A 12,767-nucleotide genomic window follows, 5' to 3' on the forward strand; every position below is an offset into this window, starting at 1 on the left:
AAAAGAAAGAAAACAGAAATAAGGAGTAAAATGTGTAAGGAAAAAGAAAGAAAATGAAAAGAACAAGAGAAGAAAGAGAAACGTAGAAAAGGAAGAGAAAATAAGTATAGTAAAGAAATGACTTGCAACATCACAACAAGTAATTGAGTAATTTTTCAACTCATTGTCAACTCCTTGTAATTTACAAGAAATCTGTTGGAATGTGCCATTTCCTCCTGCATCCCCTCCGGGGTTTTCTCCCCAAAATGCATGGCGATATATCAATGAAGGTTGGTGCAGAAGGAAAAATGGTCCATTCCAGTGATTCTCGGCCTAACTTTCTCTGACTGATGAAGCCGCTTGGGTGGGCAGCAAGACAACTCAAACCAACAACCAAAACAGAAACAAAACTAAACTAAAAGCCCAGTTGCCATGACTCAACTCTCAGACAATTTTACTTCTTCATCAAAATGTTACCAGAAGGAATTAAGTCATTTATATTTATCTATATTGAATGGAGATAAAAAGAATTCTTCCATCATTACGATAATCATCATCATTCATTTCCATCGATGGAAACTCATCAAGGAGAGAAGCAACCTAGAACTAAGGAGAAATTTTCTAACAATTAAACAATGGAACGGCTTCCCTCCAAAAGTCCTCCAACCCTGAAGGTTTTCAAGAAGAGATTGGACAACCAGTTGTCTGAAATGGCATAGAGCATAGAGAAATGGCACTGTCTGAGCAGTGGGTTGGACTAGAAGACCTCCAAGGTCCCTTCCAACTCTGTTATTCTGAATAGCTCACCTTCAGAAATGGTGGGTGTGTTTTGATCTAGGTTTCCCGAGATCATGAAGCCAACTCCTCGTCCTGATAAAACCCCTTTTATTTAGGTTAACAGGAATTCTTCTCCAGCAAAGTCCCAGTCACAATTGCAGACCTTTATCAGGCTTGGTGAGTTGCCAGGCAGATATCTTCCAAACGCCACGCTGTAGCAGGAATTACTTGGCAAGAAGTCAGGAACAGATCTTCACCCTAATGAACTGAACTAATTGTCTCCTGCAAACACCACTCCCCTTTCGCTCCTTTTATTCCCTATGGGAGTGGCCATTCACCATCCACCTGTGCCTTTATTCCTGAGCCAACCCTTGTTCCTTAACTGTTCCCTTCTTCTGGCAGCTCTGTGCATGTGCACACTTGGAACAGGCTCCAGCTCTTCTTCTGCCTCACTGATGTCCAACTCCGAAGGCAGCTGATAACTGTTGGACAGTCCTGGCACCATCTCTGCCTCCTACAGAGCCTTCCCCAGACTCCAGGACTGGCCCATGTTCCTCCCCAACATGCTCACTATATGAGTCTGCCGCCAGCTCCACTGGCTGCTGGAGGGCCACAACAGATTGCTCCATCCCTAGAGGTTTTCAAGACATTGGCATGAATGGTATAGGATCTCCTGCTTGAGCAGGGGGTTGGACTAGAAGACCTCCAAGGTCCCTTCCAACTCTGCTATTCTTTTGTTCTGTTATCAGCAACACCTCCTATTCAAAGAATTTGGGATTAGGACTCATTGTCTGAAATGGACACAGATTAGATTCATTTAGGTTTTACATGTCTTATTAAAACAGTTCATATCATTTAATCCTATTTATTTAATACATCTATTTAATGTCTGCTGGCAAAAATTGTGGATATCCAAAACAACAGGTCAAAATGGAAAACTATACAGGATGTGGAATGCAAACCCATGGCAAAAGATTTATAGCAAGCCCTTGTGGAGCCACATTGTATTAAGAAGAAAAGCAACCTCAGTACCTTGTGTTGTGAGTGTGAAATTGTTACACACCATATGAGCAATGACCCTGCAGAAAAATAAAACAGTAATGCTAAACATGACATTAAGCAGATTCCATACAGCAGTATTTCTTCAACCATTGAGTAGTTTCCTTTGAAAGAAATGTATGATAAGAAAAGGCTTTCTTTAAAAAAAAAAAAAAAAGCAGACTTTCAGATTAGTAAGAATTATATCCATTGAAGTTTAAGAAAGAATATCTAAAAAGCTGGCATTTATGATCCGGGCTCATAAATGTGACATTATGTGCCTCTTTCTTTTTGTGTGTTTATGAATGATTAAAAAGATAGGAATTGGAGATGAGGGATAAACATTCTTACAGTGGATATTCCATGTAAGCAGGGGAACCGTGTCTTCTCTTGAAAGTAAAATAGGGCTGTTATCAAATCTTCCCTGCAAAACCTAAACATTGCAAGATATTATTTCTTGGAACTGACTGACAAACACCATATGGAAAATCAAGTAAGCGATGCAATAATCCAACCATTTATACTGCACAAATCCTCCAGGCTTAAATCAGCAGATCTATTTCACCATTTCTATGCCAGGCAGATAGCTAACGTGGGGTCATCTAAGAGGTGAAGAAAGTATATCAGAATAACAGAGTTGGGAGGGACCTTTAAGGTCTTCTAGTCCAACCCCCTGCTCAAGCAGGAAATTCTATACCATTCCAGACAAATGGCTATTCTGAAAGCACATTTTTCTCCTTCTGCCCTGGCCACTTTTTACAGAGCCATGATTGAGAGCATTTTAACAAACTGCATCCCTGTTTGGTTTAGTGGCAGCAGCGCCTCAGATAGAAAGTCCCTACAGAGAATGGTGAGGACAGCAGAGAAGATTATAGGAAGCTTCCTTCCCATTATTCAGAACACTGCTTATAAGCACTATATAAAGCTGTTCTGTCTCACCTGTATCCACAGGTGAGAATCCCAAGTTCAAATATTCAAGCAAGCAAAACCAGACCCAAAAGAGTTAACTGCCTTGTTTTCACAGTTCTTGGCAGTCTTCCCGGAATCCGTCTGGCAAGTCTGAACTGTCCATAAATCACAACGCGGCAGCCATACGCAATTCTTTCACACCAAAGATACACTTTGCTTCAAGCGGGGGAGAGGCGTTAAGACAGTGGTCCCCAACCTTTTTATGCCGTGGCCCGGTACCGGCATCAGCTGGCGCCGCCATCTTGTTTTGATGAAAAGTGCTTCCGGTGAGCTCACCGGAAGCACTTTTTCATCAAAACAAGATGGCGGCGCCCAGCAAACCAGTGGCCCGGTAGGATTTGTTCCATGGACCGGTACTGGTCCGCGGACCGGTGGTTGGGGACCCCTGCGTTAAGACACTCCTTATATATCCCCTGAAGGGGCGTGTCAGTCTCTTTAATTAATCATTGGCTTGACGTCTCTTTTCTAATTGAGATTGACGTCTCAATCTTCTCCTCGTCCTAGCATCAAGCCAGCGTCCGGCAGTTTCATCATCGCTTGAAGCCTCTGGCACACTTTCCTGATTAACAGTTAACACCTGAGGTGCAATCAGGGAGGGAGTTCCAGAAGAGGAAAACGCCTCTGAAACTTCTAATAAATCAGGCTCATCTCTCAGATTCAACTCCTCCTCCTCCCCCAGACTCCTCTCAATGTCGCTCAATAATGCAGGCTCGAATCTCAATGCCAGATCTTCTTCATCACTCGAGCCTACATCTGCTGACGGACCAGCTTCAAACCTCGGAGGCACAACATAAAGCATTGTTAATGACCCCGCATACCCACTTCATGGTCTGTTTCTGTTGCTCCCCTCTAAGAAGAGGTTTTGAAGTATTTCTAGCAGGATTATCTGATTCTGTAACAGCTTTATTCCCTAGGCCATCCATCTGGTAACCTCACAAGATTCTCATTTTTCTCGCCATGATCATGTATACATCCAAACTACTGCACAATGTGCTGTTTCTCAGTGTCATATAATATATGCAGGTATACACATAATTTTGTATTATTTTGTCATGTTTATGTAGTATATATCGGAGGTGGTGACCCTTTGAGAGCTGTATGCAACAAAACTTCATTTCAATGTATGACTATTAATGTCCATTCAAAGTGAACGTATAAAGTTCTTCTAAATCTAACTCATCTAATCTCTTCTGCAATGGAGCATCCACAACTTCTGGAGGCAAATTGGTCTACCAATTCATTGTTCTCACTGTCAGGAAATGTCTTAATTCTCGGTTGGTTCTCTCCTTGGTTCTCTCCTTGGTTAGTGTCCATCAGAGGTGGTAATCAGCAGGTTCTGACCAGTTCTGGAGAACCGGTAGCGGAAATTTTGAGTAGTTCAGAGAACCGGCAAATACTACCTCTGACTGGAGATTTTACAGTATCCTTCCCCTGCCAGGCCCACCAAGCCACGCCCACAGAACGGGTAGTAAAAAAAAGTTTGAATCCCACCACTGGTGTCCATCTATTGTGTGACGATGCAGCTTCGCTTGCAACCAGACAACTGTAATGGGGAGGGAGGATGGGAGGGAGGTCATTGGAAAGTTAGGGAAATTTGGGGGGAAATGAGGAATGCAAGTTAGCTGGCTGAAAGCCTGAGACAGACCCAACCCTACAAGGTCATTCAGCTGGGAAAGTCCAAGGCGGTCAGATCATTCCCAAAACAAAATGAATGCAAATGATTGGTGGCCAGTGGCCAGTGGGAAGTCCAGGGGAACAAAGGAAAAGTTTGCCTCTGCTGTTTTCATGGGAAAATTTTAGAACTGGCTTTTCTACTTCTGTAATCACATGGAATCTTCAGTAAATTCATACTCTTGTTGAAAAAAAATTATCCCAGGGTTTCTTTCGCTGTCTCACCTAGTGAGATGCTTGACACATTGCTTTCATCTATTGTACCTTGAGATCCACAAAGCTCTAAGCTATTCCTAATGGGGAATCAATTGAATGCCCCTGGGAAGCTATTGGTAAAGCACAACACCCTTACTAACTGTCCCAAAGGTGCTTTTTCAAGAGGCAAGTGGACTTTCTGGTTTTTGTTTGAAGACATTTCGCTTCTCATCCAAGAAGCCTCCAATGAGCTGAAGAAGCTTCTTGGGTGAGAAGCGAAACGTCTTCAAAGAAAAACACCAGAAAGTCCAGTTGCCTCTTGAAAAAAACACTTTTGGGACAACCATGACCTGGATGATGACCCGGGGCAAGGTACGAAGGTCACAAAGCCATCTGAGAGTTCAAACTCCCCTCTAATGCTCCACATTTCCCCCTAAATTCTCCCACGTTCTTGGCAACTCCCAGAGCAAAGTGTGCATGTGTGTATGTGTACACACACACACAGAGAGAGACACACAGACACAGCAGCTTCTGGCTGCACACAGTCCAGCAAACAAAGGAAAATGTAAACGAGTCCATGAAGCAAGTAAGAAACAATGAGTCCATGATGTAAGGAACAAGGCACCGAGTCCACGAAGCAAGTAAGAAACAATGAGTCCATGATGTAAGGAACAAGGCACCGAGTCCACGAAGCAAGGAAGATACAATGAATTCATGATGTAAGGAACAAAGCACCGAGTCCACGAAGCAAGTAAGAAACAATGACTCCATGATGTAAGGAACAAGGCACCGAGTCCACGAAGCAAGGAAGATACAATGAATTCATGATGTAAGGAACAAAGCACCGAGTCCACGAAGCAAGGAAGATACAATGAATTCATGATGTAAGGAACAAAGCACCGAGTCCACGAAGCAAGGAAGATACAATGAATTCATGATGTAAGGAACAAAGCACCGAGTCCACGAAGCAAGGAAGAAGCAAGCAGTTATGCAAATGCCTGTACTGGTATACCAAACTCTACAAATTCAGCATTTGTTCCCAACCAACGGTCCTTCCCACACCGTCTCCTTAAATCTTAGTTCCCAGATATGCCTTGTGAAGAAGGGCGGGGTGCTCTCCTCCCAAGTCATTGGGTCATCCTGCACTGTTCCCACTTCCTCTCTTCTCTCCATGCTTGGGGATCAGGAGGGGATGGTCTTTGTTCATCGCCTGAGCTCCGTTGCTCCTCATTTCCACTGCTTGCCCTCTCTCGGTCATCCTTCCCCTGTTCCTCCCTGCTAACAAGCCATCCCAATCCTGGGCTGCCTTGGCCTGCTCCTCCCCACATTCCTTCAAAGCCAATGAAGTCACACACACCCCTCAATCTCCATGGACTCCAGCTCATCCTCCTCCACAGATTCGGGCTCCCACGGGGGCATGACAACCTGGATGACTGAGAATCTCCATAGACACCCTTAATAACCGTTCTTATATGATCTCCATGATCTGGAAATGGTAGAAATATGAAGTTCTTACTTGCATTCCTTTTGTAAAACAGAGACAGTAAGTAACAAGCACCCAACAACTGTTGATGACAAGAATTGCTAGGCGATGTTAAAATGGGGGTAGTATGCCCCATCATGTCTAACATTCTCTCTGTTCTTTCTAACAAAAACCATCTCTTTCATAACTCATCAAGGTCTCAAAACATGACTGAATGGCTCTTCCCATGATTAATGTTTCTCTTAAAATTCAGTTGAAACCTATTGTTTCGTCACACACTTTTTTTATAAACAGTATTTGAAATAGGACCTGTTTTTGCTTTTCTTGATTGGACAGAATATGCGAAAGAGCCTTACGCTTCCCCTTCAGCCTTTCTTTTAAGGGTAAGAGTCATGGTTTCTTGCACTTTTCCTCAAAGGAATTGTACTTGCATATTCTCCTGTATAAAAGGTTTCTAATAAAAAGCAGGACATGTAATATTTAAAGAACAGCTCAGGAGGCGACAATTGAAATTCATCAGAAGCAACTGGCCCTTTGTGCTTGAATACAAAACACTGAAATACTGGATTAGCCACATCATCATAATGGAATCCATGTTTATTGGAATGGGGTTGTTAGGGGAGGGGGGAAAGGTAATGAAGCTAGACAAAAGGTCATCATTGCAAGCCTTACTCTTGATATTCTGGACCTAATAATTTTAATGGGGCAATTCTAATTGCAAGGAACAAAAAATCTATAGAGGGAGAATGCTAAGAAGATGTCGAACTGGAGAGAGAGAGAGAGAGAGAGAGAGAGAGAGAGAGAGAGAGGGAGGGAGGGAGGGAGGAGGGAGAGAGAGGGGGGAGGGAGGGAGGGAGAGGGAGGGAGGGAGAGAGAGAGAGAGAGAGAAAGAGAATCTATTACATTTGGACAAAATAAAATAATATAAAAAATGAAAAAAATGTCTCTACTTCTGCTAACCAATGCCTAATGTTTTGAGCTTATTGGAAATTTATTGGAATTCCTCATATCCTGGATATAAACTGTTTCAACTTCTCACCTTAGGATGCTGTTATAACACAACTAAACACAACTATATATTTCCGCCCCATGCCATCCCATGCTAAACATTTAACACCCACAGCACTGTCTTATGCCTGTTCTGGTTCGCCAGCAGCCTGTGCAGATGGCAGTGGAATCAGACAGTGTGGAAGAACGGGAACCAGTCCGGGAGTCTGGAGAGGACTCAGATGAGGAACCTGCGTCCGATGCAGAGATGGGGACAGGACCACCTGGGAGTGGGGTGCTGCCTCTGGAGCCTCCGGAGTCTGGCAGCAGCGAGGCAGAGGAACAAGGGGAGCCTGTTCCCAGTGTGCGTGTACGCAGAGCTGCCAGAAGGCAGCTGAGACAAAAGGGGCAACTTGGGAATAAGGCTTGGAGGTGATTGCCCCTCCCATAAGGTATAAAGGAAGTGAAAAGGTACAGAAACCTTTGCAGGAAGCAAAGTTGTTCGCTTTGTTCGGATTAATCCTTGAAGCTCTGTGTGGACTTTGTACTTCCGTTGGTTATTTTATAATTCTTTCGGCCCTTTAGTTGTTGGCAGCAATTCAAAGGAGATAAAGGTGGGTGCTTATCTTGAGGAACTGTTTGGGACTCATTACGGGCTGGGAACAAAAATAATTCCCAGCATTGAAATAAAACAAAAGTTGTTTGGACTAAGTGTGTGCTTAATTATGGTCTCAGGAAGCCTTGGTCAGAACAATATCCACAAGGTATGGCCATATTACTATTATCCTTTTCATCTTCTCGTCTTTTCTCGTCTTTTCTCATTTTCTCTTCTTTTCTCATCTTCTCATGTTTCCTACCACCTTCTCCTATTGGTATCCTATGGTTATCACTTGTTGTTTGTACTAACTGTAACTAACTGACTGTAACTATGATTTATGATCTATGACCTTTTTTTGTTAGTATGTACACTTGAGAGTTTATGCACCAGAGACAAATTCCATGTGTGTCCAATCACACTTGGCCAACAAAGGATATTCTATTCTATTTCCGATTTCAAGGCACTCTGAGTATTGGAGGCTGTTCTGCTCATGTCTTTCTTTTAATGGCTTCCTTGAAAGAGCGATTTGGATCAGAACCAGGAAAGTATATCTCAATAAAAAAAATTCCCCTGTGCTGAAAATATTATTTTCCTAGAAGAAAATACTGCAATTTGCGGCATTAAATTTGAGGGGAGAGGAAAGCTGTTAGCATGGGTGTAATTGAAATGAGAGACCTCTTTAATTTTGAAAGATTTTTTTTAAATCACTAATTATCCTTTCACGTTTCTGAAAATGGAAGCTTCGAGATTTATAATGATGAATGATTGGCAGTTATTATGTCTGCTGCATTGCTCATGCAATACCATATCGTGTATATTTCCTAATTGAAAGCAGGCATTTATTGATTTGTTTTAGCAAGCTGCATTCATTTTAGCATCTATTTTGTGTATCTTATTCATTTGCAGGGCCCCCGAGGAAGACTGTTATTGAAACAGAACCAAGCAATTTTCATGCAATAACAAATTATACCTTTTGAAGAGCAGTTTGAAGCTTTGCAACTCATTTTCTTTATTCAGGATGGTTGGCTTCTATATATTTGTTTTGCAAAAAAGGAGATGGTAAGGAGACCCCAAAAGTTGACGATCAGAAGAGTTGCCATGCACTCTTAAAATGGGATTGTGGCCAAAGAATAATACCAATTTAGCATGGCCAAGGTCTTGGCCTTCCCATCAGGTGCAAGGATCAATGCCCAATGAGGTAAGAGCAACTCATCACTCTGGCATACTTCAAAGCTAATGGAATTAGATCAGGTTACATCTTGAATGAGACATTGTCAACAAATCAAACTCCAGGGATGAGGAGGAGGAGGAGGAGGAGGAGGAGGAGGAGGAGGAGGAGGAGGAGGAGGAGGAGGAGGAGGAGGAGGAGGAGGAGGAGGAGGAGTCTCAAGTGAGGGTTATCTCCTACAAGGAGAAGGGAGGAGGAGGAGGAGGAGGAGGAGTCTCAAGTGTGGATGTGAGACAAAGTGTGAGACATTGTCAACAAATCAAACTCCAGGGATGTAGAGGAGGAGGAGGAGGAGGAAGAGGAGGAGGAGGAGGAGGAGGAGGAGTCTCAAGTGAGGGTTATCTCCTACAAGGAGAAGGGAGGAGGAGGAGGAGTCTCAAGTGTGGATGTGAGACAAAGTGTGAGACATTGTCAACAAATCAAAATCCAGGGATGTAGAGGAGGAGGAGGAGGAGGAGGAGGAGGAGGAGGAGGAGTCTCAAGTGAGGGTTATCTCCTACAAGGAGAAGGGAGGAAGAGGAGGAGTCTCAAGTATGGATGTGAGACAAAGTGTGAGACATTGTCAACAAATCAAAATCCAGGGATGTAGGGGGGTAGGAGGAGGAGGAAGAGGAGGAGGAGGAGGAGAAGTCTCAATGATGCTTATCTCCTACAAGGAGAAGGGAGGAGGAGGAGGAGGAGGAGGAGGAGGAGGAGGAGGAGGAGGAGGAGGAGGAGGAGGAGGAGGAAAAGCACTTCCATAAAGTTGCCCAGAAAGCTATGCTGCCATTTCAAAAGAAATTTTAGCTTTAGTACCATGATACTAGAAAATAACTACCCAGGACACTAAATGATTGTGGACAGAGAATGAGAAATATGTAATATAACACAAGTCATGGATCAGAAATTATGGAGGAAGAGGACTTATCCCAAAGGTAGCATTTCAATAGCAACTTATTCTTTCTTCTAGCAACTATCTAAGATTAAGAGTGATAATACAGTAGAAGAGATATGTACTTCATGGAAAATATTGTTTCAACAACCATTGCTTACCAACGATTATCCAAAATGGTAGATACATTTGTTAGTCTTTCAGCCTGGGATTAGCCAGAGTGTTTTAACCTCTACTATTTCCAACTGATACACGAGACCTAGTGTTATCTTCTGGTGGACATCCATTTGGGAAAGATTTTCTTCAACATTTTCTGTTCTCTTGAGGGGTGAGGAGGAAAATACACCACACTCTTTCCATTCTCTACTCTTTGCTCACTGAGTCCAAGGCAATTTAGATTTAGTATAGATGGAGTTGAATGATACTCATAACACCCAAGCATACATGTGGGAAATTACTTTCCAGAACTGAACGCAACAGCAGATAGAAGTTCAACTCCCAGAAGGAACATAGAAGGAACATTTTACCATACGTGGTGGACATCTAAAAGAAACTTCAAAGTACTCGGAAGAAACACACAGCGCTCCTCAGAGAATTGTAGAAATCAAATTTGAAATGGAACAATTTTTTTGAAACCAGCCTTACTATAATTTAAGGCATACGACCAAAATATTACAATTTGCTAAGATGCATGTTCACAGCCATAAAAATAAGAGATGCATACATGAATGAATATGTGTGTGTGTGTGTGTTTAAACATGAGAGAATCAACAGCATATATTCAGAAGTCAAATCAAATATTTATTGCAATCATAGACTGTCTTAAACAGGGTGGGAATTAACACATTTCAACAAAACTAGCTTCTATACATTCTCTGTATTACAAAGAAAGGCAAATTTAAGTATGATTTTAAAGGGAAAAAGAACTTAAGTTGGAAACACATGACAATTTTAAATATTTATAAATCTTTGGCTTTCATGTTATAGCACTTCTTTCTTTTACCTTTATGCTTTATTTTGTTTTTGTATTCTTCCATAATAAATCAATGGGGACTTTGGCAGTCAGCTCTGAGATCCAAAAGATTTCCAAAATCCTTTCTTTTTACTGTAAAAATGATTTCATATATTCTGTTTTTATAGCTAATTTTCCATCCACGATGTTCTGTATTGAGAATTGCATAACCTTGATAATCTCTTTGTCCACGTATAGAGGTGATACGCTTGCATTTTTTAAAGTTCTTTTTTCTCTTTCCTCACTTCACTTGTGTTTTTCACCTCTCTCTTTGCTTTTAAATAATTATTAAATAAAAACAAATTAGAAAAGGGGAGGGAAAGAAAACAGTTCAATTCCCAATTTGTTCCAGTTTTGCTTCCATGGGGGAAAAAAACCTTTCAAGGTGTTATATTTCTAATGATGTGATGGATGAAAGGACATTGAACACAAACTATAACAAAACTGAAATCCTTTAAAACTTACAGTATTTAATTATTTAAAAGAAAAAAGAGGGGAAAAAACACAAGTGAAGGGAGGAAAAAGAAGTTTAAGGAGTATAACCTTAAAAGTACTATGTCATATTTTCTAGCTTCTGCATAAATGTGTTGCTTCAATCAAAGTTGTTAAATGTCAGGTATTTAATAACTTGGAAGGGCAGGTGTTTGAAAGAGTTTGGATTGTTGAATTCATCTTGCAGAAGCTTTGTCCTTTGCTCAAAATGGCTTCGGAAACTATCAGCCTAGGTACAACTTAACCCTGATTCCAAAATTCTGTTGTTATTGATTTCTAAAGTAATCTAGAAGCTCATACTTCTTCTAGTCTATCTGCCATTCATTCCATTAGAGAAAGCTCCTCTGATGGGATCTTCATGTTATCCAACAATCAGGGATGGCTTTAGAGAGTAGAGAATCTGCCTGTCTGCCTGTCTGCCTGTCTGTGTATCTATCTGTCTATCATCTATCATCTATCATCTCTCTCTCTCTCTCTCTCTCCCTCCCTCCCTCCCTCCCTCCCTCTCTCCCTCCCTCTCTCTCTGTCTCTGTCTCTCTATCTATATCTTGATAGATAGATAGATAGATAGATAGATAGATAGATAGATAGATAGACAGACAGATAGATCTATAGTAAATACACTCTTTGAATTATTATCTATATAACCTTGATGTGCATATTTTCCAAGATCAAGGATGAATCTAATCAATGGTGATCAGTCCCAAGCTTTCGTTTTGTATTGTTTTGATCAGTTCTTCGATTGTTTAGGATAGATCTTAGGTACTACTTCCCCGCCCCCCACATCAATATTTAAAAATAAATCTAAACACAGATTGCCATGCCTCAGCTGCTGAAGCTAAAGGGAGAATGCAGAATTGCAGAAGGTGAGTAGGAAAGCCTTCGCGCTTGTGCAAAGTGTATGTCTGACACGCATGCATGTGCAAAGTGTATGCGTGTTCAAAGCGCGTTCACCAAGTCATACCCACCAAACCGGTGGTAAACCACTTTGAAAACCACCACTGGTCCCAACTGGAGACATTCCTTGAGCCACTGCTCTCTAGGTACAGACTAACTTGTCCTTGACTTCTAGAGAAGAATGTTGTTGAGTCTAATCTTCCACCTCTCCATGAAATCCCACCTCCCATTTTCCCAGGCATAAAAACGTGACAGCTTCTAAATAAAACATGGCTTCCAAAGCTAACAACCACAATAGGAGGGAAAAGGAAGGAGAAGACCATTCAAAAGAGGGAAAAAAAATATCTTTGGGCTGTCATGATTCAGCAGGCAAAAATGAAAATAAGAATAAACCTGCCCTGCAATTCTTCAAGAAGATCCGTGTTTTTTTTTCCCCCAAGCACTTCTCAAGGTCTTTGGCATAAAAAAGTTATTTTCACATTTGATTAAATCAGTCACAGATCAGTACTGCAAAGAGAGTCACGTAATTTGCACAATGCGAGGGATCAGTAAACATCAGGCAAGGTGGCA

The sequence above is a fragment of the Notechis scutatus genome, chromosome 5 (genome assembly GCF_049901735.1).
Source record: "Notechis scutatus isolate UNSWTSFEM ecotype Mainland chromosome 5, rNotScu1.2, whole genome shotgun sequence".
Taxonomy (NCBI): Eukaryota; Metazoa; Chordata; class Lepidosauria; order Squamata; family Elapidae; genus Notechis; species Notechis scutatus.